The 26,428-nt window shown below is 42.9% G+C and overlaps 1 pseudogene; it reads right to left on the bottom strand.

The window, feature by feature from the left end:
- Nucleotides 1-15,744: 15,744 nt before the first annotated feature.
- On the bottom strand, nt 15,745-22,034 carry LOC134362560 (uncharacterized protein C2orf78-like; annotated as a pseudogene).
- Between the last annotated feature and the right edge of the window lie 4,394 nt (nt 22,035-26,428).

Here is a 26,428-nt window from a genome sequence, read left to right as displayed (position 1 = left end):
TCAATCCTTGCTTCCATTTCTTTTAGCTACGTAGCTAGGAGTGTAATTGCTAGGTCATATGGTTGCTCTATGTTTGATTTTATGAGACCCTGCCAACCTATCCAGGTTTTGTGAACTGGAAGCATGTAGAATTGGCAGACCATCTTTATGAATAGAAAATTGACAATCCAAAGTAGGATTCTTTGGAAGGGTCTGTGCAAGTGAGGGAAGGACTTTGCTACCTTCCCAGTAAATGTGCCTCCTCCCTGGGTTAGCGCTCCTTCGAGTACACAAACTGCTCGTCTGTTTATTCATTCAACGCCTATTTATTGAGTCCTTACTATGTGGCAGCCTTGTTCTGGTCACTTATGATACATGAGCAAACCAAAAAGACCAAGATCCCTGCTTTGTGGAGCTCACTAAATAGAACGAAAAAACAAGTATATAGCTATAGTATTTAGAGTATCTTAGAAGGTAGTAAGAAAACGTGGAGCTGGGTGAGGGGACAGGGAAAAATGAAATCTGGGTCAGGTAGTAATTAATTCTCCTCCTACATAAAGAGTAATCGAGATACTCTCGATTCCATTTAGCAGCACAGTCGATCACGTTTTATCTTGTTCCAGGGTCTCCCCTTTGGGGTTCTCCCCCATCCTCTGTAACAACAGGCCTAGGTGTGGGCAGCCTCACTCCAGGGGCTCCACTTGTAGACTGGGCCATGAGGGAATGAAAATCAATGCAACATTTCTTGAAGGGTGTGGACTGAGAGCACATGAAATACAAGGTGTCTGCAAACTGGGAATAACAGGGTAAGCTTATAAACAATATGTTAATTACTTCTTCAGAGAATAGGCTGTGTATGTTTTCAGGTGAAATATTCCTAAACATACAGCAATGGGACTATTTTTAATTTGAGAAAGGTACTCTATTTTCCACATGTTTTCCAGACCTTCTGAACACCCTTCAACTTTCTGAAATGTATTTATTGATTGTTCTTCAGATTAACAGTTGGATCCTTTGCTTTAATTTAGAGATTATTTCATCTAAAAACACTTTTAGCCCATTGTTTGAAAAGGTCATTTTTAACACACCGCTTAAGAATAAGTTTATCCTCTAATTCCCTGCTTTGCAAACACCCTATAGAACCACTTGGTTAAAAATGCAGACTTCTGGGCCCCACTCCAGATCTTGAGAAAAAGACCAAGTGCAATCCAGCCCCTTTGATGGTCCTCACACCGTACTGGGCCAGGAACATGAGCGCTGATGCCAGATTTGCTGGTTTGAATCTCGGTTTGACCGCTTTAGAGCTGGGTGGCCTCAGGCAAGCTACTTAAACGTTTGGCCTTTGTTTCCTCATGCACAAAATAGGGCTGATGATAGTACCTAACTCATAGGATTGTGAGGATTGACTGATTCATATACTGTAATACGTATACTATTGAAGGGTATGTCAACAAGTTCACGGAAAGATTTGTATTATCTTTCAGTTCTATCTTTCCCTGAACTTGTTGAAGTACACTTGCACATAATATATTTTGTTTATATCATATATTATATACATAAGATATATTGTACGTATATAATATACATTCATCCTATCGGTCTGTTTCTCTAGAGATCCCTAATACAGGTAGTTCAGGCAAAATCCCTTAGCACAGCGGTATTTGCAAATGCTCAGTAAGGGTTATGAGGTTGTTTTATCATCATCGTCACCAGCATCATTGTGACTGAGTTATCAAATTTCAGATCTGACCTACCTCCTAACCCTGCCATGTTATGATTTGTAGCACTGGCACAGGAATCTAAATACCTGCAAATGGAGTTCTGTATTAGTTTCCTAGGGCTGCTATAACAAAGTGCCACAAACTGGATAGCTTCAAACAACAGAAATGTGTTGTCTCACAGTTCTGGGGGCCAGAAGTCCAAACAGAGGTAGTAGGCAGTGCTGTGCTCACTGTGCAGATGCTGGGGATAGGACATTTCTGCATCTTTCCTAGCTTCTGGGAGCCTTAGGCATTCATCCCTTCCTCCATAATCACAGGGCAGTCTTCCTCCTGTCTGTCTTCACATTGTCTCCCCTCTGTGCTTGTCTGTTTCTGTGTACACAAGAAACAGGGACACCGGTCATATGGGATTAGAGGCCAGCCTAGTGACCTCATTTTAACTTGATTACCCCATCATGGCTCTACTTCCAAATAGGTCACATCCCGAGGTACCGAGTGTTCTGACTACAACATATCTTTTTCAGGGGGACACAGATCTGTGCATTACATGACCCAATGACAGCAGACAGAGAAGACATAAGCCTGAGGAAAGGATGGGAGCCAGCAGCAATGCACAGAAGAACCACATTAGGCGTCACACTGTGGATTGTACGTACTGGGAGTTAGGGCTTTGGAGGAGAGTGAAGGCAGCTAGATATGAGCTTCTCTGTATGTCTTTGTTTCCAGCCAAGTAAGGCAACTGCAATTCTGGAGCACACAAAAGGAAGCACTCCCAAACATGCTGCAAAATGCCCAGTTCCTGAGCCCGAGGACATCAGGCTATGCTGTACGGGCTCTAAAAAAAAGAAGAAAAGTGGGATGAGAGGTGACTTTGTATTTATTTTTTCTCCATTCTCGAGGGCACAAGATTTTGCTGCCAGGATTCTTGGAGAGTTTGCCAGAATGCCTTAACCAATTGTTCAGCCATTGTTCCTTGGGAACCTCAGTTCCAGAGGAGGCATTTTCACAACCCATTCAGACCCCTTGAGCATCCAAATCTTCCTAGAGGGACGTCTCTTGGTTTAGTTACATCAGGCTTGAATGACCCGGCTGGAGCCCTATGGAAGCATCACTTAGACACCACTTACTCAGAGTTTCGTGGAGGACCAAAGAAAACCATCCAGACACAGTCTGAAGCAAAAGCCACATCTGCCAGGCCCTAAAGCAAGGAAGATTTGGTCGCTTCATGCTGAGGATCCCCTTCTTGGCATCCATATCTGTGCTTTTAAGTGGTTTGTCAGACAGGCCCCGGGTGCTTGTCATGCTACTCGTGAGGTTATTTGGGGAGTGGGAGTGGAGGGGAAAAGGTAAGGCTGAAGGCAAAAAAAAGTGAGGTACACCGGGGAGTTGGAGATGAAGATGAGTGGATTGACATCCTGACAGATGCTAATCAATGGCCTTGATTGAGGAGTGACCAGTGGGAGAGTAAGTCCAGAAGTAAAAGTGATAGTAATAATTGCTTCTTACTATTACTGAGCACGTACTGTGTGCTCTATGTGCATTATCTTCTATAAGCCTCATAACAACTCTATGAAATAGGAACTATTATTGCCCCCATTTTAAGGATGAAAATACTGAGGCTTAAAGGTGTTAAGTGATTTACCCAAAGTTATACCATCAGTGAAGGCGTAATGCCAGGATTGAAACCCAGACAATTTGATGTGGAAGCCAGCCTCACAATCCACACTATTTTTTGTGTGTGATTATGTAATACTTGACATATACAATGTATATGTAAGTAAAACATATATGTTACGGAGCATATTAACAATATGAACACCCGTGAAGACACATGCAACTCAGCTGTCCCTAACAATATCTCTGAAGTGACCTACATGCTTCTTTCTATGCATCCCATCTCCTGCCTTCCCCCAGCAGAAACCATCATTCTGGAGTTTGTGTTTATTATTCACTTGATTTTATAAAATAGCTTTTACCATATAGGTAAATATCCTTGAAATTATAGTTTTAATTTGGCTTTTGGGCTTTTAAGAAATGGGGTCAATCTTCTATATGCAATCTCTGTGACTTACCTTTTTTGTATTCAACGCTCTGTTTGTGAAATCCATCTACATTGTCATCAGTTAGCTGTACTTCCATCATTTCTCCTGTTGGGCTCCATCTGTATAAATAGGCCACAATTTATATATTTGTATATGTTCCTATTAAGGATCATTTTGGCTGTTTCCAGCTTTTGCTGTTACAAACAATGCTGCTATAAACATTCTTGAACTTGTCACCAGGCCTACAAGTGCAAGATTTTCTCTAGGGTATTGCAGGGCGATAGAGCGAGTGGATTCTATGAGACGGTATCAGATTGTTTTCCACAGCACTTGTGCCAGTTCACCCCCTTCAGCCATGTGTTGCAGTCCTTGTTTTTCCACATCTTGCCCAGCAGTAGGTATTGTCAGGCTTCTTAGTGCTTGCTAAGTTAGTGGGTGTAAAATGGTACCTAATTTGGTTTCAATTTGTACTGGTACGTTATTATTATTTTTGTTATAAATCATATTCAGACAATGTTTGTTTACATTTACTTCAGTTTAACCTTCATGTTTGTCAGCTATTTCTATTTATCATTCCTGCTTATATTTCTGACCTTTCTACTGGGATAATTTTTCTTCTTCTTGAATTATATCTTTTAGAAGTTCATTTAGTTAAATACCATTGGTTGTAAATTCTCTCATTGTTTGCTTCTCTGAAGATGTCTTTCTTTAGCCCTTGTTCTTGGAAAAAATACCTTTCCAGGGACAAAACTCTATTTTGACAATATGTTAATCAGTCTGAATATATTATTCTGTTGTCCGGGTTTCCCTTGTTGTTGCGAAGTCTATTGTCAACCAACATGTCTTTTTGTAGGTGATACTTTCTCTCTGACTATTCTTACTACTTCTCTCGGTCTTTGGTATTTTGTAGTATCATGTAAAGACATGTCTAGATGTGGAAGTTTTTGGTCTGCTTAGTATATGTGGGTCTCCCTCTCGCTGTGAATTCATGGCTTTCATCGTATTTGGAAAATTATAATCCACAATCACTTCAAATATTGTCTTTCCTCCATGTGTTCATTCTGTCTTCCCTACTGCTCAACTTCTCTGTCATACTTTCCATTTTCCCATGTCTCCATTCAATACTATGAATAGTTTCTCCAGCTCTTTTCCATAGTTCACTATTTCTCTTTTCAGCTGTTTCTAACCTATTGTTTAACCCATCCATTTTGTTATTAATATCTAAATATAAGTTTTCATTTCATTTCAAGTCAGAATATAGGCTTTATTTCTGATTTTCCATGTCATTTTTTATAGTCTCTTTTATGCATATTTTTTAAGTGAATATTTTTTATCTTTGAGTTATCTTTATATTTTCTTTAAAATGTTTAGTGTCTGATCATTACAGCGTCTGAGTCTCTCCGGGGAGGTGCGGTGGGTGGGGGTTGGGCATTCTATATCTGTTTTTTTTTCTGCTGACTCTCAACATGTATTAGATTTCTATGACAGCTATAGCAAATTACCACAAAATTGGTGACTGAAGACAACACAAACTTATCCTCATATAGTTCTGGAAGCCAGAAGTCCAAAAGCACTGAGCCAAAGTCAAGGTATTGGAAGGGCTGGTCCCTCTGGAGGCTGGAGGGGACAGTCTGTTTGCTTGCCCTTTCTAGCTCCTAGAGGCTGCCCTCGATCCTTGGCTCATGGCCCCTTCCTTATATCACTTCATGCCCCAACTTCTTGTTTTCATCATCACATCTCCTACTCATTTAGTCATGTCTCCTCTTCTTCCCTCTTGTAAGGACATTTGTGACTATATCTAGGACCCATCTGGATAATCTTCCCACCTCCAGATCCTTAACTTAGTCACATCTGCAAAGTTCCTCTTGTTGTATAAGGTGACATTCACAGGATCCAGGGATTAGGACCTGGCTAATTTGGGGGTCCATTATTTGGCCCAGCACACAATCCTTGTGTCAAAGACTGCTGGTTGCCAACAAGTATCCATTCCACCCTTCTCTTCCTAGGAATGAAAATACTAATGTTTAGTCAGACTTGCTGCTGACTAGTTAAAATTACCATTTTTTGGACATCTACATATGACCGTTGGGATTAAAATTTTGCCAATGAGTTGTAAATTGAGGTACTGAATGCAAGTTCCAGAATATATTTATACAGAAAATAGGCTCTTCATCCCTTTCCTTCCACAGCTGATCTGGATATGGACATCTGGAAAACTAGCCACCATGTTGGATCACAAGAACAAGGGTCCTAACATAGATCTGGGAGGATTTGTGAACTGTGTGGAAATAAGTCCCTGAAAACTTTGTGATGAACTTGCCCTGGATACCTGGATACTTCCTGACTCCTTTTACATGAAAACAAATGAAACCGTGTACATCTAAGCCACCATTATTTGTTTTTTTCTGCCATGTGAATGTAAACACGGACGTAACTGATATAATCATTGTCATGTTTCCTTGTGTGTCTGGTGATTTTTTGTTGTGATCTTTCATTTGGTTTTACATAATCTATGGGAATCCTGAATGTTTGAATTAATGACACCTTTCTCCAAAAGGGATTTTCATTGTCTTATTCCTGGAGTGACGTGTACTACCAACAAAGGAGAGCTTTAGGTTCCTTAATGAGGTCAAAGGCCCTGGTGGCAGGCTCAGAGCTTAAGTTCCTATTTCTGCACTTATGGCTGACATTGGCATTTATTCTTCAAGCTTTGTGGTTGCTTACCTCTCTCGATTCTAGCATTACTTCACTGTGCATGTTCGCGTACTGTTGTTTTATTGTCATTTAAAATTCCTTTTGTTTCTTGTGGGGCGCAATGTATTGAAAAACATGTTATAATATGAATTTAATGCCATTGTAGTGGAGTATTACTTCAGAGTACTATCTTGTTCACCATTCAACCAGACACCATTTTTTTTTTTTTCCTCCTTAGAGATGACCGGTAAGGGGATCTTAACCCTTGGCTTGGTGTTGTCAGCACCACACTCTCCCAACTGATCTAACCAGCCATCCCTATGTAGGGATCCGAACCCATGGCCTTGGTGTTATCAGCACCACACTGTCCCAAGTGAGCCATGGGCCTGCCCCAAAGCAGAACCTTTCTTAAAACCAGATTGGAACCACTTTCTCTGACCATAGCCTCCATTTATTGATTTGTACCGGGGGCTCATGTCATGGTCGTTAACTATGATGCTCTCTTTTAAAGAGTTTCTGGGAGCTCTTTCAGATTACACAGGCTCATTTCTCTCTCTCCAAAGATTCTGATGCATTTCCAGGGATGTGTCATAAAATTGTATTAATGGTATAATATTATACTTATCACTCTGCAAATTCCTTATTTGTTCAATAGTGTAGCATACTGCATCTCAGGACTTATAGTCACCTCATTCTTCTTTCATACCTGAATAGTATTCCGTGGTTACATATCACGGTTTATTGACCAGTTTGGCTATGATAATCATTTAGGTTGTTTCCAATTTTTGGATATTATAAACACTGCTGTGCTGTAATAAACATACATATGTGCATGTGTGTACACGTGTGTGAGTCAATCTATAGAAAGGATCTCTAAAAATAAATTCATTGGTTTCAAGGGTGTGAATATTTAACACTTTGATGGATGTTGCCAACTTGTCTCCCCCAAAAGCCATGCTAATGTAATGTATTTGGGATCGAGACTACTAATGCTGACTTAATATCCATTTTCCTTAGTAAGATAATCCCTATGTTGTTTGAGAGTGGTGCCCATGCCTAGCCAAAGACAACATTTCATAGCCTCACTTTGAGCTAAGTGTGGCCACGGGACTCTCTGCTGGCAACTGCAGTGTGAGTGCAGGCATTATTGGGGCATCCTGGGATACTGCTTATTGGGAGATATGCCATTTTCTGCCCTTCTACCATTATTCCTTCTTCAAACGTGCATAGTGGTTTCATGGCTGGTGTTCCAGTGGCCAACTTAGACCATGAAGTGATCCTGAGGGCGGAAACCATGCCCTAGTGATGTGGAGAAGAAGGAATGAGGAGGCTGAATCACGGAGAGCCACTATACAACTTTGACCACATACCTCTTGACTTTCATAACATGAGAGTAGAAACCCATTAATTTCTAGATCCCTGTCACATGCAGCTGCATGTAATTCCTCAATGACACAGTGCTCCTTTAAACCATTTCACCAATAAACCAGTCTTGCTGCGTGCTTGCTGTGAGCCCCATCATGTGCTATGGACTGTCACCACCGTGCCCTTGCCCTTTCCCGAGTCAGCCGTCCTTCTTGGATGGTCAGTGCAACGAGGAATGTGGCCTTGTACACTAACTCCCCACCCCTTCTTTCCCAAATGGTGTCCGCAGTCCACAGGACTAATAGAACAAATGTTAAACTTTCACCTTTGGCTCAGATCACTTAAGGAAACCAGTCTGTACAAATACACATATGCACGGGAGTGCACACACACGCACACACACACTCTCACAGTGCAGTGCATACAGAAAGCCAAATGGCTTCTCACAGCATCCACATAGCTTCTTGTACTTAAAGCAGTTTTTACATCAGTCTCAAGAATTTTCCAGAATAACCCTTCAGCCCACTTTAAGAGAAGGCCTATCTGATGAAAAACGTAACAGTTCTACGGAATAAAAAATTGTCGAATTAGTAATCCAAAACTCCTATCAAATCAATGTACTTCGTATTGGTTTGACTATATACACTTTTTCAATTCGACCATTGGATTACAGGATGAATACCAGGAGCATAATTGAGAGGTTATTGTTCTAAGTTATGATTTGTTTAGCCTAACGATCCATATGTGCAGTTGAATAAATGTGATGACTATAGGCTTCCAACGATGAAGGGCCATTATTGGCAGTTGAGTCTGCTCCTGTCCCTGGTGAGGTACCAGGCAAGAGTGATTCTCCTCATGTTCCCCTCGCAGGATCCTTCGGGCCAGCCCATTGTAATGGCCCCTCACCTACTTTCCCAGGGCCCTCTCCTACTCCACGCAGGAACACCCACACTACTGGTGACAGGTGTTGCAGACAGTGCCTGACAGGTAAGTTCCGAGTCCCAAACCAAATCCTACTCTTTTCTGGTAAATAAAGACAGCAAACAAAATTCCTTCTTAATCTCTATGATGTCCTGTAGAACTTGTCGAAAGGGAACCAAGTTGGCAAAATTTGCTGAAATCAATCAAACCCAGGGGATCTCTGTATGAGGAATGCATCATCAATACCTGAGTCACTTAGCCTGCTGTAGAAGGAACACCAGGTATGGAACCAGAACTGCAGGGATCCTGGACCTTCTACATTCTAGCTCCGTTCCTTCAGGCAATTCACTTAACTGCTCTGAGCCTTGGTTTTCCCTTCAGTAGAATGGGGATAATAAACTTTGCTTTCCAAAGCTGTAGTAAATACGAAAGGGTATGGTAATTCCTCTGGTGCACAGCAGATTATCAGAAAAAGTTAGCTGACTCTGAATTTATTGACTATAGTAATATGACAAGCTCTGTGCCTCAAAGAAGGGGCCTGAGCCTCCACCTCTCCCTCCATCACAACATTTCATTATTGCTTTTCCTCCTTTTCTTCGTTGGGAGCCCCTGCTTTTCAGGCCATCATCAGAGGGCAGCATTCTTTCTTCCCCTCTAATGTGCTGTAGAACATTTATCTCTCTTAGCTTGCAAGTCTTCCGTATTTGATAGCAAAGATAGTGTCACCTGCTTTGCAGCACATGACGAACCACTAGGGGGCAGACAACTTGGTTTCTCTCCTTATCTAATGTCCCCAAAGCGTGGGCAGGCAAGGTCCAGATTGGCCCCATTTCCTCCCCCCTCACATCCCCCACACTTGTGAGCCTCCCCTCGTAGGCTCCCCAGAGGTCAGAGGACAACTCAGCCCATCGGGTGTAAGCAACTCATCCTGGTTTCCCTGGCATTTTTCTCTGGTCTTTGCACTGAAAGTCCAGCATCACTCCAGGACAAGTGGTCACTCTGGGTGAGGGTCACCACCAGAACATGCATCTGAATGGCTTCTCTTGGAGGTTTTGCCTGCTGTGTACTGAGCAGGCCTCACGGCTGCTGCTGGGGGCATGACTCACTGGGCTTCTATTGTCTTCCACCTTGATTTCAGAAATCGCCCCTCCCTGGAGACCAGCACCAGGGTCACCTGACTCAGGCCACACTGGGGCTTGTGCTTTACAGACCATCCCTGTTCAGAGCGGCCTCTCCCAATGCAGGTTGGACTAATTAACATGTCCCATTTTTCTCCTCACTTTACCAGGTTGCCCATAACAGAACCGTGAGGACAGGGAGGCCCCAGGGCCCACAACTGGAGCCTGGTCTCCCCTGCTGTTTAATGATGAGAGTCTCTGTCGGCTGAGGCCCACAGTTTTTACCGTGTTGACTCTTTTGCAAGTTATTTACTTCTTGGCAATGTATGCCCTAGTATCCAACATCGAAGAATTGCCTCGCAGCACCTCATGGGTGCATAGTCCCCTGCCGTTAAGGACTGTGGTTTCTGCTCACACTCATGCTGGTGACTCTTTCCCATGAATTTGCTTTAATTCTTCTCTCTTATCCGGCTGGTCTCCTTTTAACAATGGACCTTTAGATTTGAGGGAGGCTGTATCTGCCTTTGAGAGACTTATGCATACCATACCCCATTAGACTGGCAGATTCTCTACTGCCCATCTCACAGGTTACAGGGACAGGCCTGCAGAGGCTGAACGACGTGTCCAGGGCCCTCGAGCTCATGAGGGGCAGGACTGGGACGGAGCCCTCTGAAGGCACCTGCTGTGCGGCCTGCTCAGCTTGAGTTGGCTGTGGGAACCACCCCACTGCTCCCGTGTTGTCTGGAATTTGCAGGCAGAGGATTGGGCCTGAGTAATGGGAGCACTCATTCTCCCTGACCTTTACGATCAGCTCAGGGATGGACCTATGGCCCAGCCAGCCAAAGGGGCCTCTGTCCTGAGACTTTTTCTGTAGTTGTTCGGGAAAAAGTGCTCTCAGCCCATTAGGGTTGCTCAGCCTGGTCCCTTTTGTCACCATGTGGGAGAGCCTGCCTGAGAACGCAGTTGACCCAGAGGAAAGAGGGCCAGGACTCTGAGAGACGCTGCCCTGGCGGTATAGTTTGAGCTTTGTACCTTTGGCTCAGCCACGCCAGAACGAATTTATCCCTGTGCCTCATCACACACCTCCCGTTATTGTATTACCCAGTGGAGTCGGTGCCCCGTGTCTTCAACCCGGGAAGGCGTTACTAACACAGCCACAGCCTCTGCCTCTGTGCTCAGTGTGCTTTCTGTTCTGCTGGGCCTTCTTTCTCCCCATCATGCCACACGCTCTCCCATCACCGCCATCTTCACTCCGGGTGATCTCCCCTGCCTGTCCACACATCCCTCAAGACCATGGCAAGGTCTTGTGTCAAGCCTTCCTTAGGTCCAGCCTCCTGCACTGCTCTGGCCCTCTTCTCGATTCCTACGCGTGGTGGCATCGCACAATTTAACAGTGAATGCCAAGGTTGTTGGCTCTTGTTTCCATATGTTGATCTTATCTCTTTCACTACATTTTAAGTTCTTCAAGATCTGAGACTGTGTCTCACATTTCCACAAATCCTGAAGCAGTGTGGGGAAATAATCACTAAATTTGTGTTGAGCACAGAGAGTGTGCCAAACACAGTTCTAAGCCCCGTACATGTATTTGCTCATTAAATCTTCACAACTGCCAGATCCGCACTGCTCTACCTTTCCCAGACCCCTCCTTCAGCTCCTCTGAGCCAAGTATGCGTGTTTAGCTCTGTGATGAAGGATCCTGACTTCTGCAGGACACGCGAGCCACCAAGGCCAGAGGCACAGTTTCAGTCTGTCCTTTTGGTCTTCAGCTGGTGGGTTCCAGCGTGTTCTTGCTCTCCCCACTTTACACCCACCTCCCCTCCCCAACTGCCCCACTGACTACAAGCTCCAGCCTCAGACCTCAGAACGAGAGCCTTACAGAGACTACTTCACCAGCTCCCACAGCTGGGCAAGATCAAATCCCTGTGACAAATCCCGGTGCTTTGCTTCTCTCCTGGTTCTGCATCTCTGACTGAACCCTGACTGATACGTTACCCCAAATTCTCCTAATAGCTCTCTTTTTAGTATAGTTATTCAGTGCCTATTTCTGTTGCTTGCAACCAGAAAAATCCCAAACTGCACACGAGTTGCATCACGTGTACCAAAATATTTCGAAATTATGGGGGCCGTCCCGTGGCTCACTTGGGAGAGTGTGGTATTGATAACACCAAGGCCAAGGGCTCGGATCCCTGCCTTGGGATGGCCGGTTAGCTCACTTCAGAGAGCATAGTGCTGACAACACCAGGTCAAGGGCTAAGATCCCCTTACTGGTCATTCCTTAGAAAAAAAATATGAAAAAAAAGATTGAGCAGAATTTCAGAAAGATGGAGACAACAGTGTAGTTTTTGAGTCTCCCCAAATTCTCTCATGGAAATAGACCAAATAACCTCAAAAACCTATGAGTAACATCTACACACAAAACTAGAGGACAAAGTTTTCCCTATGATCCCCAGAACAAGAGGGCGGGAAAAACCACCACCGATAGGCACCAGACCTACCTGGTATCAGCATCTGCGAAAGAGGGGGTGGCAGACAGGAGGCCTCCAAACTGCCAGCAGATGTTACTGGAAAGCACATGGACCAATTCGAGCACAGCAGGCTGAAAGTGCAGGGCTTTTTGCCCATACCTGATGTGAGTAAGTGTAAAGTGGCCCTTGATAGAATCTGAAGGGCTGATGCAGTCTAGCCCTTCTACTGCAGCCAGGCCCCTTTTCAGGATGTGGCCCGACACAGAGGAGAAACTGCTAAGAGGAACAACAGACACAAAGGATAAAAGTTGAGGAGGGGGACAGAGTCCAGACATCTCAGAATGCAAGCCGCCATGTTTTTGAATACTGTTTAAGTAAGAAAGAGAAGTTAGGAAGTTAGAAAACTTATCCACAACCACACTTCCTTTTCAAAGTGCAGAAAAACTAACTTCGCCTAAAAATGAATAACGGAAAAGGATTGAGATCAAATTCCATACAAAGGTATTCAAGAAAAAAGAGAATAAGGGCCAGAATAGCATTCTCTCATACAATGCAAGTCAGAAAAGACAGGCCCCCAAAACAGGTCACAACGGTAACCCGCTCTTTGAAACTCGGTAAGAGACATTAGGAAAAGCGTCCAAAAGATGAAAGAATATGGAGGGGATAGGGGGAAATATTATTTAGTGGGTGCAGAGTTTCTCTTCCAGATCATGAAAATGTTCTGGAGATGGACAGCGGTAATGGTGGAACAAAATTATAAATCTACTTGTCACTGAATTGTACACTTAAAAATAGTTAAAATGGTAAATTTTACATTATGTGTATTGTATCACAATAAAGAATATGAAGGAATGACATAAATCAGAATTGAAAGACCTGAGAGAACTCAGAACAGAATTAAAAATAAAAAAAAATTTAGAAATAAAGACCAAACTAAAAGAAACACAAGAGTAAATAAAAAAATACATATATATTTGAAAATGGAAAAGAAGATAGAAATGATTCTAGAGAAATGGCAAATATAAAAGGCAAATAAAGCCAGGACAGTTCTGAAAAGGGTAGTGCAAATAAACATAGAAATTTAGGATAACACAAAAATGACATTTCACATCAGTGGGACACATTATTCAATACATTGGGATACATACATCATGTTGGGGTACAAATAAATAATTTCTCTGGAAGGATCCAAAAAGTAGCAAAAGTAGATGTCTCTCAGGGAGGAGGGAACTGGGTGGTTGAGAAATGGGGAAAATGGTGAATTTCCACTGAATACCCTTGTGCATCTTTCTAATGTTCTCTCATGTCAATCTATTACCTCCCAAGTCTGAATGCCTGGGTTAAAGTTGCTCCCCCAATTGCTAGCACATGATTTTGGGCAAATCCTTGACACTATCGCTTTATCTGTGACATGCGGTGAGTACCTTAGCCAGGTGCTGCCTGGCACAGAATAAACTCTCTCTACATGTAAATGACTAAAGAAACAACCCAGTGTCCAGCAGCTCTTGAATAGATGAACTAAGGTGGTATGTCCAGACAATAGAACATTCTGCAGTCGTGAAAAGGAATGACACACTGACAGTCTACAACATGGATGAACCTTGCAAACATTATGCTGAGTGAAAGAAACCAGATACAAAGGTCACACTGTGTGATTCCATTTACAGCATGTATATGAAATGTCCCCAAAAGGCAAATCGGTAGAAATTACTGCTTGCCTGGAGCAGGGGAAGGAGGGAGGGGGTGGAGAGGTCTCCTTTTAGGATGATGAAAATGGTATGGCTTAGACAGTGGTGATGGGTGCACAACCTTGTGAATGTACTAAGTGCCACCGAACTGTGCGCTTTTTTTTTTTTTTTTTTTTTTTGTCTTTTTGTGACCGGTAAGGGGATCGCAACCCTTAGCGTGGTGTCGCCCGAACTGTGCGCTTTTAAAAGGTCGATTTTCCGTTGCGCGAATTATACCTCAAAGACCAGTTTTACTGCTGTAAAGTACTAACTCTCCCGTGGTGACGGTCGGCTGCCGCATTTCTCCCTTGCCCCCCTCCCTGCCTTTCCTGCGCTCTCCCCGCCGTCTCCCACCCGGTCTCCCTCCCGCGCGCGCCACCAGGACGCCCGACGAGCGCTCTGGACCGTTGGGCGCCCGCGTCCCGGCTCTCGGACGGCCGCCAAGTGCGCACGCGCACCCCCGCTCTCACCTAGAAATGGACCCTCCGGGACGAGTTTTCTCGAGCGCTTCGGTTGATGGTGAAGGTCCGGGAAGGCAGCACGCGCTCGGGTCTTTGGAGAACTTGGTGGGCTTTTCACCTTAATATTCAGGCCCCTCTAGAAGCTGATCTCGTCCCCCCGAAACCTCCAGATGCTGTGCTCTGAAAGCCAGGTTGACCGCCTGTGGGCGCTTGCAAACACTGAGAACTTGGGGGGCTCGTAGGCTTCCAATGGAGGCCTTGCTCCTTTGCGTGCGATGCGACCCCAGCCCCAGCTGAACCTGCTACTGAAGTGGCACGGTGATAAATAATATTGGCCTTGCACGTTGCCAAGGTTAACTGAAGTAATGCATCTTGCCGGCCCGGTTCATAGGCGTTGAGTGCGTAGAGATTTATATTCCAGGCCCTGTTTTGGGTGAGCCTCATGCTCCTGCGGGTCACTTTGCTAGGCCCCGGGTTATCACCTGTCCCAGGATAACTTTGAGCTCTTGCCACTCCCCTGGTAGATTCCCCTATGTTTAGTATTCACCTTTCCCAGCTTTCACACATGCAGAAGGTAACCCAAACCTGTTGGAGATATGTCCTGACCGTGTTTTCTAAAACGCTATCTGGTAGGTCATGAGACATAAAGCCATCCTGTGTCAGAGATTTTTTAGATTTCTTCTGGTCAGCCCAGACTGATCTCCAGCCATCTTCAACTTTATCCAAATTTTATTCTTTTAACCTAACCTCAGACTCTGCGTCTTACTTTTGCCATTTCCCCTATTTCTGATTCTTTTTATGAGCCATAAAACCTCCCCCCTTATGGCCTTCCTAGTCCTGAACCGGGCTGCTTCCTCTTTCCTCAGTTCTTATCCCTTTATTCCCTGTTCTTCCACCCAAGTTTCATTTCCTTCTCTCTAATGCAGCCTTTGATCCCCACCACCACCACCAAAGAAAAACCAGTTAAGAGCATCGGAAAACTAAAGAGGATTTTATATTATTCGTCTATAATTGTATTACATATCTTTATTCAGTTGAATTCAGTTTTAAAATATATCAGAATAGAGAAATTTGTATCTATCTATCTATATGCATATTGTATCTATCTATATTCCTATCTGTCTATATTCGTATCTATCTATATCCTATCTATCTATCTACATCTATGTTGTGTCTATCTATATATATGTGGAAAACCAGCTGGTACCCAGAGTGGCACCAACAATCTTAGAAGCTCTTATTTACATAGCCATAGTATCTAGCAATTTCCATCTCTTTTTCCCTCTCGATGAAATACTGCCCTTTCCCCAAAGATGTATATTTGGCAGCATTCTCACGCTCTTGCTGAGCCTGCTTCTTCATGGCCTCACGCTCTGGCCTCTGCTCTTTTGTAATGGGCGTTGACATTACCGGCTCAGGAACATTTGGATTCCTCCATGGAATTCGTTGGTAGCGCAAGTCTTGGAGTGGATATTGGGTTTGAGGCTTGCGTGGAGACTGGAGCTTGGTCACAGCAGTGGAAACGGGCCCCTGCTGGAGAGAAGTGCAGGATGATGTTTTGTCGGGTGCGGGCCCAGGAGCAGCCGTCTGAGGGACACTGGGCAACCTAGGGTTGGTCAAACCTGGTTGGGTTGTGTTGATTGGAATTGGCTGAGCTGGCCTGGCAGGACCTGTCAAGGCTGCATTGGCAGGAGCTGGTTGGGATGGATTGACTGAGTTAGCAGCAGCAGGCTGGGCAGAGCAAGCCATAGCAGGCCTATGTGAAGCCAGAGACTGTGGCCTCCGAGGAGCAGGTCGAGGTCGAGGCCTGTCCAGGGTCGGAAAAGGCAAAGGTATCAACCTGACCTTCCCAGGAGGTGGCAGCTCATACTGGGATGGAGATGGAGACTCCTCTTCAGCACTGCCATCTCGTTTCTGGGCTTTGACTTGAGTTTTCTCAGGACTTTTACCCTTCCATGGGGTATCCAGCTGTCGTTTGATAGCTCAGGCTGGCTGGGGTTCTCTGGTGTTGCTAGAGTTTCCTAGGGCCCGAGAAGAAGAGAGCCCAGCTTTCTTGTCATTCTTCCTCCCCAGTGCATGAAAAACCTGCACAGACTCCAGCATGTGCATGCCTAGTCTGCTTCGAGGCTTTTTAAAGACCTCTTGGCTAAGGTCAGGTTGATTTTCCTTCCTCTTCTTCCTGGGAATGGTTGGCTTCTCCTCTACCTGGACTTTGTTCCCTGGCTGCTTACTCTCACCAGCTTTCTTGGTGTGATTTTCTCTGGTTCTTCTCTGTTTTTCCTGCCCGTGGCTCTCAGTTTTGCTCATCCTGCTGGATGCAGCTTTCTGAGGTTTGCTGTCAGGATGCTTGGCCCCATTCACAGGAGCCCCGTCACTGGCTGCAGCACTGCAAACAACCACTTCTTCCCCTAACAGGCACTCTGGGTTCTTTGGCTGGCTTTTGGCTCTGGGAGCACCACTGATAGGCTCAGAGGCTTTACGCCTATTCTTCCTGACCTGATTGGAGGGACCCTTTATGACACTCGGCTTGTCCTGCACCTGATTCATCTTGATGGCCCCGGTGTCTTTGGCTTTGATGGCTGTGAGATCTTTGGATTGGTCAAGATATTTCAAGGAATTCAAGAGCTGGGGAAGGTGGTTATCTTCCACCAGTTTAGTGGTGTCTGCAAAACCACTACTGGACTCAATCCCATTTTCAAGTGTCCCTTGGTCCTCAAGACTCAGGCTGTTCTTTCCCAGATTGGCATTGTCAGGACCAGGAGGCTGCTTTTGACCAGGAGGATCAATGCACGCCAGAATCTGGCGAATATCAGGGATTTCTAAAGGGAGTAGCGGAAGATCTTGGTTTTCTATTGGGATCTGGTCGTCATCCAGAGGCTTCGAAAGCTTGGTTTTCCTCTCTTCTGAATTCTTATTATCTGCTTGTTCCTTGCTTGAAGGTTGCAGCCCGAGGTAAGTCTCCATCCCCCGGGAAGTTTCCATCACTACAAAGGAATCAAGGAAAAAGTCAGTCCTGGGTAAGTGAGATACTCCCCCTAGATACAAACACAGCAATCAGGCACATTCCAGCAGTGGGCAAGCCATTTCCACTATCTCTTCTTAAGGACCATGGACAGGACCTTGTGTTAAAAGATACTCAGTGACTGGAATACTTTACTGGTGATCATCTGATGTCATTGTTTCTTGGTTTTCTTTTATTTCATAGGGTTCTTGTAAGTTATGAAAAAGTGAACGTGAGTTTTGAACTATGAAATGTTTTATACAGCCTAGCATTCTCATATAGGGTCCTTTCAATTCTCTCCAGTCTTCTGAGAGAATAAGAACACTTCATGTCATGGACGAGGAGAGAGAGTGGAGCTCTTCCTCATGAAATATACAAGCAAGGACGCATTCTGAGCTGGCTTTCTTTGGGCAGGATCCCTGACCACAAGGTCTGAAATTCCGGTGTAAGTTGAGGAAAATTAGACTGTCACTACCACATAAGAATTCTGAAGTGCCTTCCAAAGAGACTTAAAGCAGTAGATCAGGGAAGGTAGTTAATTACAGTGTGGTGGTGTAGGGAGACTGAGGAGCAGGACAGCAAAAAGTGAGGCATCTCTTGGTGTGTTCTTGAGGTTCTCCTGTATGTAGCATAGATGGCATTGTAGTATCCCACCTTCCCACCTATATGGAGTCTGAAAATGGAGAGCACTGAGCAATGGTGGTGGTTAAACTCTCAGGACTTAAACTCTACCTATCTGTGGACTCACCACTTCTGAGCTGCAGATTTGACCCTCCTTTGGAATGCTGACTGCATTCCTCTCCCTTCTTGCTGTTTGTACTCACCTTGAACACCTCTTTCTGTGATGGATTGAGTGGATACAGAGTAGTAGGTTCCAGACGTGGAGACTGGTGTGAGGACATTTGTGGGCTGAACCTCCTCCAGCACCATCCCTATCTCTGGTTGAGGGGCAGAGGCCCTACTTCCCATGTACAACACGGAGCCATAGGGTTGCAGGCAGGGGCCAAGCTCTCCACACAGTAGATGCCCCAATGTGCCTTGATTATAGTAATACATCTGGCTTCCCTCCTGGTAGGGAAGTGACAGACTATGTCCCTGATTTGGAATCTGTGATGGTGTCCCCTGAACAAAGGTGGCAGACAGTGATGGATACAGAGGGACCACAGTATGGGCAACTGAAGTTTTATCATACTGGGCTGCCATAGATGTAGAAGAAACAGCTGTGTCTTGGTCAATGACCGTGACAGTGTAGTCTTCAAGTGAAGATGACTTTGTTTCAGTGCTTCCTGTGATATCCCACTTCAGACTACCTGGATAGGAGGCAGCTGAAGTGGAGATCTGGCTCTGGCCAGTAACCGCAGACAACATAGCTGTGTTAGAATGTTGGTAAGGGTAGGCACTACCTATGAGTGGCTGGAAAGAAGTGCCAGAGGCTGATGGCAGTAGCCATGCCGAATTGGCAGCTGGAGCAGGGGTGCTGGCAAAGTTGCAGACACTTCCAGCTGTTATAGAAGCTGCATGGCTCACCACAGGAAGAGAGAGCTGAAGAGATTTTGCAGTTCCAAGTACAGATGAATTTTGGAAATTTTCTGCAGGAAACAAAAGGATGATGAAAAAATGGTGAGATTCATAAACTTTCACTAGGTTTAAGGAACAGCATTATCTTAAGGTTGTTGCAATCAGGAAGTCTCTAATACCAATACTCACTGAGATACCAAAGTCAAAGTTTATGATGGCTGTAAGTGCTGGAGCACTTTGATACTCTTCTGAGGAACTGCCTCTGCTCCAACTTGGGCACAGATGTGCAGAAGACCCAAGTAGTCTGGTTCATGTGTTGTTCCCGAGGTTAGAAGCAAACTTCTCCCTGCCCTGTCCTTCCCTTGAGCCTGTACTAGCATTGTCTCATAACTTTTTCCTAGAATTGAAGCATTTCAGCAGTAGGAGGCCCTTAGCAAACTTCTGTTTTAACATTCTCATTTTACAAGTGAGGAAACTGTGGCTCAGAGAGTTCAGATTGTCTTATTCACATTCTCTCATTATGTTCATATCATTACCAGGTTACAGACCCTGACTACATTGCTAGTAGTCTTGCTCTGAGCAAAGGCCAGAAACTGGAAGAAATAAAACTTTAAGTACAGGCAATGTTTTTCTCTTTGCATTAGTAAACTGTACAGCTACTACTATTGCAATCTTCGGTCTCATTTTGCTTGGGTAGGTCACATGCCATTCCCTAGAGTTCACATGTAAGCCAGTCCAGTGGGTAAATGTAAAGGACCATTCTTTACCCTCTTCAAGCCTAGCTTCTGATCCAAAGTCAAAATGACTACCTGAGTGTTTCTCAAGAAATGCCTTTGAAAAAAAAATGTTATTTAAACTGTCTGAGTAATGATTAGAATAATAATAACAATTATAATTAATACATGAATGGAAGTAATACATATGACTTGTATGAAGGAAGATCATTAAGTTCTGGAAAGACAATAAGACAAAAGTCATGAAAAACACGTAACACCACAGTACTAAATGGAATACATAGGTATTAATGAAAATTGAGGTATAACAAGTATAGCAAGAGTCAAAGATTAGTAAGTTTACTCATAAATGAAGTTCTGTTATCATAGATGTAATATTATGAAAGCGAATATTATCTACTCTGAGTGAATATTATTAAGCAAAAAAAGACCACGATAGAAGGTGATTTTCAATGAACTAATACACATAGACCGAGAAACCGTATTAACAAAAAATGTGTAATAAACAGAAAAATGCAGTAAATGTGAATGTATAGGTACCCATAATATATGCCGGCAAACATTTTAATAAAAACTGGTAAAAGCGGGGAGCAAATCAATAACCATAAAGGAATTCCATTATTGTGCTCATTCCTATTTCTCTGAATATTACCCAGCAAGTGACAGGTATTAATCCTAGTTCAAATAGATATTTCAATTAATATAGTCACATAACAAGCAGAAAATAAAGTATCATGAAGGTTTTTATATTTATCCTGAAAACATAGATTATAATCATCTTCAACATCTAAGAAAATGTGATCCCCAAAGCCTAAGAGAATCACCTCTAGAATCCAATTTAAAAGACAACCCAAAGGACTCCACGAAGTTGTTTTAATAAAGGTGGAATTAGAGATGTGGTGCTTGACCTTTTCTTTTTATTCTTACGTAGGTCTTTCTTTTCATTCTTAAGTCTAAAAACGGTTAATGACTGTTAATCAGCACACACTGTGATTTAGGAAGAAAATAATTGTAAAGATGAAAAGCAGCCCTGACTGGAAATCTACTTATCACGAAAAGGAATTGGTCCTTCTGATGCAAGGTAGGATATATCATTTTTTGAAAACACAATTTTATTTTTAATAGGAGAAAAATTCATATAGTTTAAAAATCAGAAAAAAAAACCCACTTAAAATTCTGTTTCATCCAGACCCCTAGATAACCACTTTTATTAATTTCTTGTTTATGGGAAGCATCATTTCTAAAACATTTCTTCACTGTTCATTTTTAAAACTGTCAAGTGTCATCTGAGTTCAAAGAAGCAACAGAAAAAAGCCAGGTAACCAGATATGACTTTTCTGACAAGCTGCTTTTCCTAGTGACACCCTATTGTAGCCTTAGTTTCCTTCTCAGTCCGGTCATCTAAGCACTTGCTGACTTCATTTTGCCCTGCTCTGAGGAGATTTCCCTCTATGCTCGTGCCACTTTAATTTAGAATCTTGAGTCCCCTTCAACATTCCACCACAAACTGCCTTCTTTTTTTCTTGAGAATTCCCCCATGCTCTCCACCTCTTTCATCTATTTTGTCCTTCCTCATTTTTATATTTTCTTGTCCCTCTCAGTTCCTGTTGGCCTGTGCTTGATGAAATCACTGCCAAACTTCCTTGCCCGAAGAATATGTGGGTCCTTCTGGCCCACTACTCTCCATCCCCTCTCCCTCTTTTTTTTTCCACCTAGGTTACAAAGAAAATGTCACAACATGTGAATGTTACTTTTTGAACAGCACTGAATTTGAAATACTAAACTGAAAATATTCGTAGAGGGAGACAATTACAGATGAGACATCTCGGCATATGTTGCTAGTTTTCTACACCACCGAGGTTTTTTCTCTGTTTCTGTTGAAACAGTCTCAATAAGTCTCTAATTTCATTTTCTGTACACAAGCCCTTTAAGATTTAACATTAGAAAAGAAAGGGACCAGAAAGAATAACCAATCTATTATCCTAATATAACATATGAGGAAACAGATTTTGTGAGAGAGTAAATGATTTGTCCAAAGTTACACAGCTAGTAAATGTCAGAGCCAAAACTGAAATGAGGTTTCCAGATTTCTGGTTCAATACTTTCCTCCATTATTCTAAACCGTCTTGACTGTACTACTAAATTTAGGCGGGAAAAATCTAATGAAACACTAGAAAGTTTCTGTCCTTACCTGACATGGTGAGAGAAGAGGAAACGTCAGCTGAGGATACCCAGGATGAGGAGACGATACTGGAGGATGTCTGGGTGGCAGAAGCCAAAGGGCGCATGTGTCCAGTACAGAGGTTACTGATCACTGGCCACTGGCCACTGGTGATGATTCGAGTTTATTTACACACAATTCCATGGAAACCCCAAGATTCTACCAGGTGGCGGTAGGTTGGGGGGCGAATGATGTCACGAGACAGTCAGTTTAAAGGTATGCAATAGCCGATAGGGAGGTCAAATTTCCAACAGGAAGGTGAGATTGGACGGAGAGAGTGGCAGGAGCAGCATCGAAATGTCTGAACTCTGGGGAGGTTAAATACTGCAAGGCAGACATGATAGTTCCACGTTCCCCTAGATCATCTCAGTGCTTCTTATAGATGTTCATTAATACAATAAACTAATAGTCATTTATATTTTGTATATTATTTTTAATGTAATATACAATATTATACATTTATAAGTATATATTATATATACAGTTAATTAATATCCTTGGGGAGGAAGGAAAGGGACACATAGGGTGAGCAATAGTAGTTGTTCTGAAACTATTTCAGTTATTTTGCTTAGTGAAATTACTGCAACTTTCAGGGAGCAAAGGAAGGGATTAAAGGGCTCTTTTTGTGCATTGGTTGAAGACTAGGGTGAAGTTGGTTGAGTGTGCCTTGTAGGGAATGATGTAATCCAAGGCTCTGCTCTTAGTTTCTTCTCCTTGAATCCTACCTTCCTTGGGCTGGGCTGGGCTGGGCCGGGCCAGGTGGCGCCAGAACTTGCATCTCTCTTCTGCTCTCCTTCCTTCCCCTTCATTTTAGGCATTGTTTCTGAGATGAGCCTTGATGTTGCATTCTTATACTCGTGATGTTACTTCCTGTAAACTTCAAGAAGCAGCGGTCTTCTCTTCAGTGCCCCGATGCTTTGAAAAATGGACTCTTCCTATTCAAAGCCAACACCAGAGTGGTTGAAGATACAGGTAATTGCAGACGTTCCCTCATCTGGTCTGTGGTCACAATTCCTTTGCCCATAATTTGCTCCCTCTGGCTCCTTGCACCATGAAGACATTCTGCCATCCTGCTCTTTTATACGTGGGAAGCATTTGGGATATTTTCTCTCGTCTCACACGAGAGAATCCAGTGTGGCAGTTACTGTAGCCTTCTCTCCCTTCTAAACAGCCACCATAGAATCTTGGGCATCTAGGATTCCTTGTATGCCATGCTTGGGTGCAATGCCAGGCAAAATGAAGAGAAGAATAGTTAGAGAAAGAAGACATCACTGGAAAATAGGGAACATGTAAGGGAAGGGCACAGGAAAAAAGAGACTGGTGTATTTTTTGGTTTCTGTAAGAAACAAGTGGACGTTCTTTGGCCTCATTTTCTACTAGTAGAACAGACAATTCAGTATGTGTGTGTGTGTGTAGATATATTTTTTCAACATGTATGTCTTTTTATGTAGCGAGAGTCCAGAAGCTGTCATGAATTTGTACACTGAAGAGAATAGTCATAAATGTCTTTGCTTTTTTTTTTTATGTCATATTACCTTATTTATGCCATGCATTATTATGTTTGTAGAATATAGATTGCTTTTATATGCTTTGGTTTTTCTTCATGTTTTTTTCACCCGTAGTCCTATTTTTCAAGAATCCACCAGTGTAAGACATATTGCATGTTCTTTTCTCTTGCTTTTTTATTTTGAAACATCACAAATTAACTTGACCTGATGGATTTTGTGGAGAAAATTAAAGAGGGGTCCCTGAAAAAGGCATTGTAGTGAGTTATACCACATTAAGTGTGGTGTAATTTATGTGCCCGAGCATACGGAACAGATGTTGCTTTCAACCGACTTGGCCTGATTGCCTTTGTTTTTTTTCGCTGGTTAGTGCTTTTTTCACTAACTTCTCTTGTGACTGTGATAAAGTGAGTTACGGCTGAGTTGCTAATGGTTTATATGTGGATTAAGCTGGGTTTGGGGAGGAATTTCATGGGTAGAATCATTTTTCTTGGTGGCAAGCTTTTAGGCATGCCTAGATCCATCTTTGTGGGGACTTTTCTAGTTCCAGTGAGTAGGTAGCATTTGATACAAGATGCTAAGAGCCCAGAAGAAGATACATTCATAGGTGGGACCTGTAAAGATCATTATTGGTTTTATAGACTTATTTTTCCCATCTCTTCCAATAATGCTTCTTCTGCTTATTATACAATCCAGTGTACGATGTGCTTGTGAAGGCACACTTTTTTAGTTTTTAAAAGCATTTTATTTTTCAGTAAACAGTGCCGTTGACCTTTGTGTCCCTTCACCAATTCTTCCCCTGCCTCCTCCCTCTCCCAAGTGCCCTCTGTCAACATCATATCCACTTACTTAACAAAGTCAAGGAATCGTAATTGTTGTGTCTTCTTCCCCCTGCCCCATTTATTTGTTTGTATATTTATTTATTTATTTTTATTAGCTCCCACGAATAAGTGAGAACATGCGGTATTTCTCTTTCTGTGCCTGGCTTATTTCACTTAATATAATTTTCTCTAAGTCCATCTATGTTGCTGAAAATGATTGTATTTCACCTTTTATATAGCACAGTAGTATTCCATTGTGTAGATATATCACATTTTCCTGATCCACTCGTCCAATGATGGCTGTTGTAAATAGTGCTGCACTAAACATGGGAGTACAGGTATCTCTTCGACATGATGATTTCCATTCCTCCGGGTATATACCCAGCAGTGGAATAGCTGGGTCATATGGTAGATCTATGTGTAATTGTTTGAGGAGCCTCCGTACCATTTTCCATAGAGGCTGCACCATTTTGCAGTCCCGTCAACTGTGTAGGAGGGTTCCTTTTTCTCCACATCCTCGCCAGCATTTATCATTCTGTCTTTTGGCTATTAGCCATCCTAACTGGAGTGAGATGGTATCTAAAGTGGATTTGATTTGCATTTCTCAAATGCCGAGTGATTTTGAGCATTTTTTCATGTGTCTGTTGGCCATTTGTGTATCTTTGAGAAATGCCTGTTCAGCTCTGGAGAACCGTGACTAATACAGCATTTCTAGTTTCTGACAAACTTATGTCACATTTTGTATGTTGTCATGTTTATAGATATTTGTACCATTTGTACATTTTGGAAACCATACACCTATTGGATATGTTTTGCTCTATAGTCCAAAAGGGGATTTTATAATTTAATGACAAGTATGAATGTGCATAATTGTAAGTTTGCAATCTGTGTAATGCCAACTTCTGCCTTTGTTTTTCTAATTAGCAATTCAGTAATAATGACCCATTTTTAATTATGTGGAAATTTTGAATGTTTATAGATTTAAAATTTGTTGAGATATGAGTATTCCAAAAATGTTGAAGCTAGTGGTCTTTTGTCCCTTTCCTTCAGTCATTCGTTCATTCATTTATTCAATAACTTTGACTCTCTGACCCTTAGTTTACCCAGCCCTAAAATGGTTGTGAAGATTACTAACAATGCATGTAAAGTACTTTCAGAAATTGGAAACTAAAAATTGTTATTATAATTAGCTACAGTTTAATCTGGAATTTAGTAGTCTATTCTGTCTTCAGAACTACTGTAGGACATGCTGTCCTTTGCTGTTCCACTTGTAGCATATGTCGGAGTTTTTCTAACAGGTACAGATTCCTATGCCTGATACTGGGTGGAAATCTTGGACTTGAGCTCCACTCTTATCTCTCTCAGTTATGTTTTGGTATTCCTAAAATGTAAATACATGCTGTCACCTCTAGCATGATACCTGGCATGTGATAGGAACCCAGTAAAAGTTAGGCTGTGAATGGCAGTGTACATTGCTACAGTATTTTTAAAGGGTAATTAGGTAGAATCTTTCAAAATATCAAGTTTGTATATGTTTCATTGCAGCAATTCTAATTCTAGGAATTCAGATATAGTTGTGTATATGTACAAGGATGTTCACGTTGCAGCATCGTCTGTAACAGAAGACAAAACAACAACAACCTCAAAACAACTAAAGGTCCACCAATATTAGACTGGTTAAATAAATTATGATACTTTTAATCATGTTACTTATAATCAATGAAACGCTATACGGCCATTAAAATATAGAATGGGTGGGCATATAAATTGACCGTGAACATCCGTGTTCAAGATGTATTGAATATGCATAGCATGCTGCTCTTGTATAAAAATAGGGGATATACATATATGTGAAAGTAAAGAGACACACTATTCAAAATGTGAATGGAAGCACTTGGAAACATCTGGGGAACACACGAGGGATTGGTAGCAGGAGGACTTGGCTTTCCATCCCATGTCCTGTTTTGAACTCTGAAGGGCGCAGACACGAACTCATCGACCTGTAGTACCGGCTGTCGGCTAAGGAGGGCGCTGTAGCCAGCAAAGCCCTGTTTACAAACCAAGCGCCTCGGTAAGCGGCCTGGTGAGGCCTGCGAGACGGGCGGTGGCGCATGCGCAGCAGCGGGCGCCGGGGT

Source organism: Cynocephalus volans, chromosome 14, assembly GCF_027409185.1.
Source record: "Cynocephalus volans isolate mCynVol1 chromosome 14, mCynVol1.pri, whole genome shotgun sequence".
Lineage (NCBI taxonomy): Eukaryota > Metazoa > Chordata > Mammalia > Dermoptera > Cynocephalidae > Cynocephalus > Cynocephalus volans.
The sequence above is the reverse complement of the archived record's forward strand: the minus strand, read 5'-3'. Positions and strand labels throughout refer to the sequence as shown.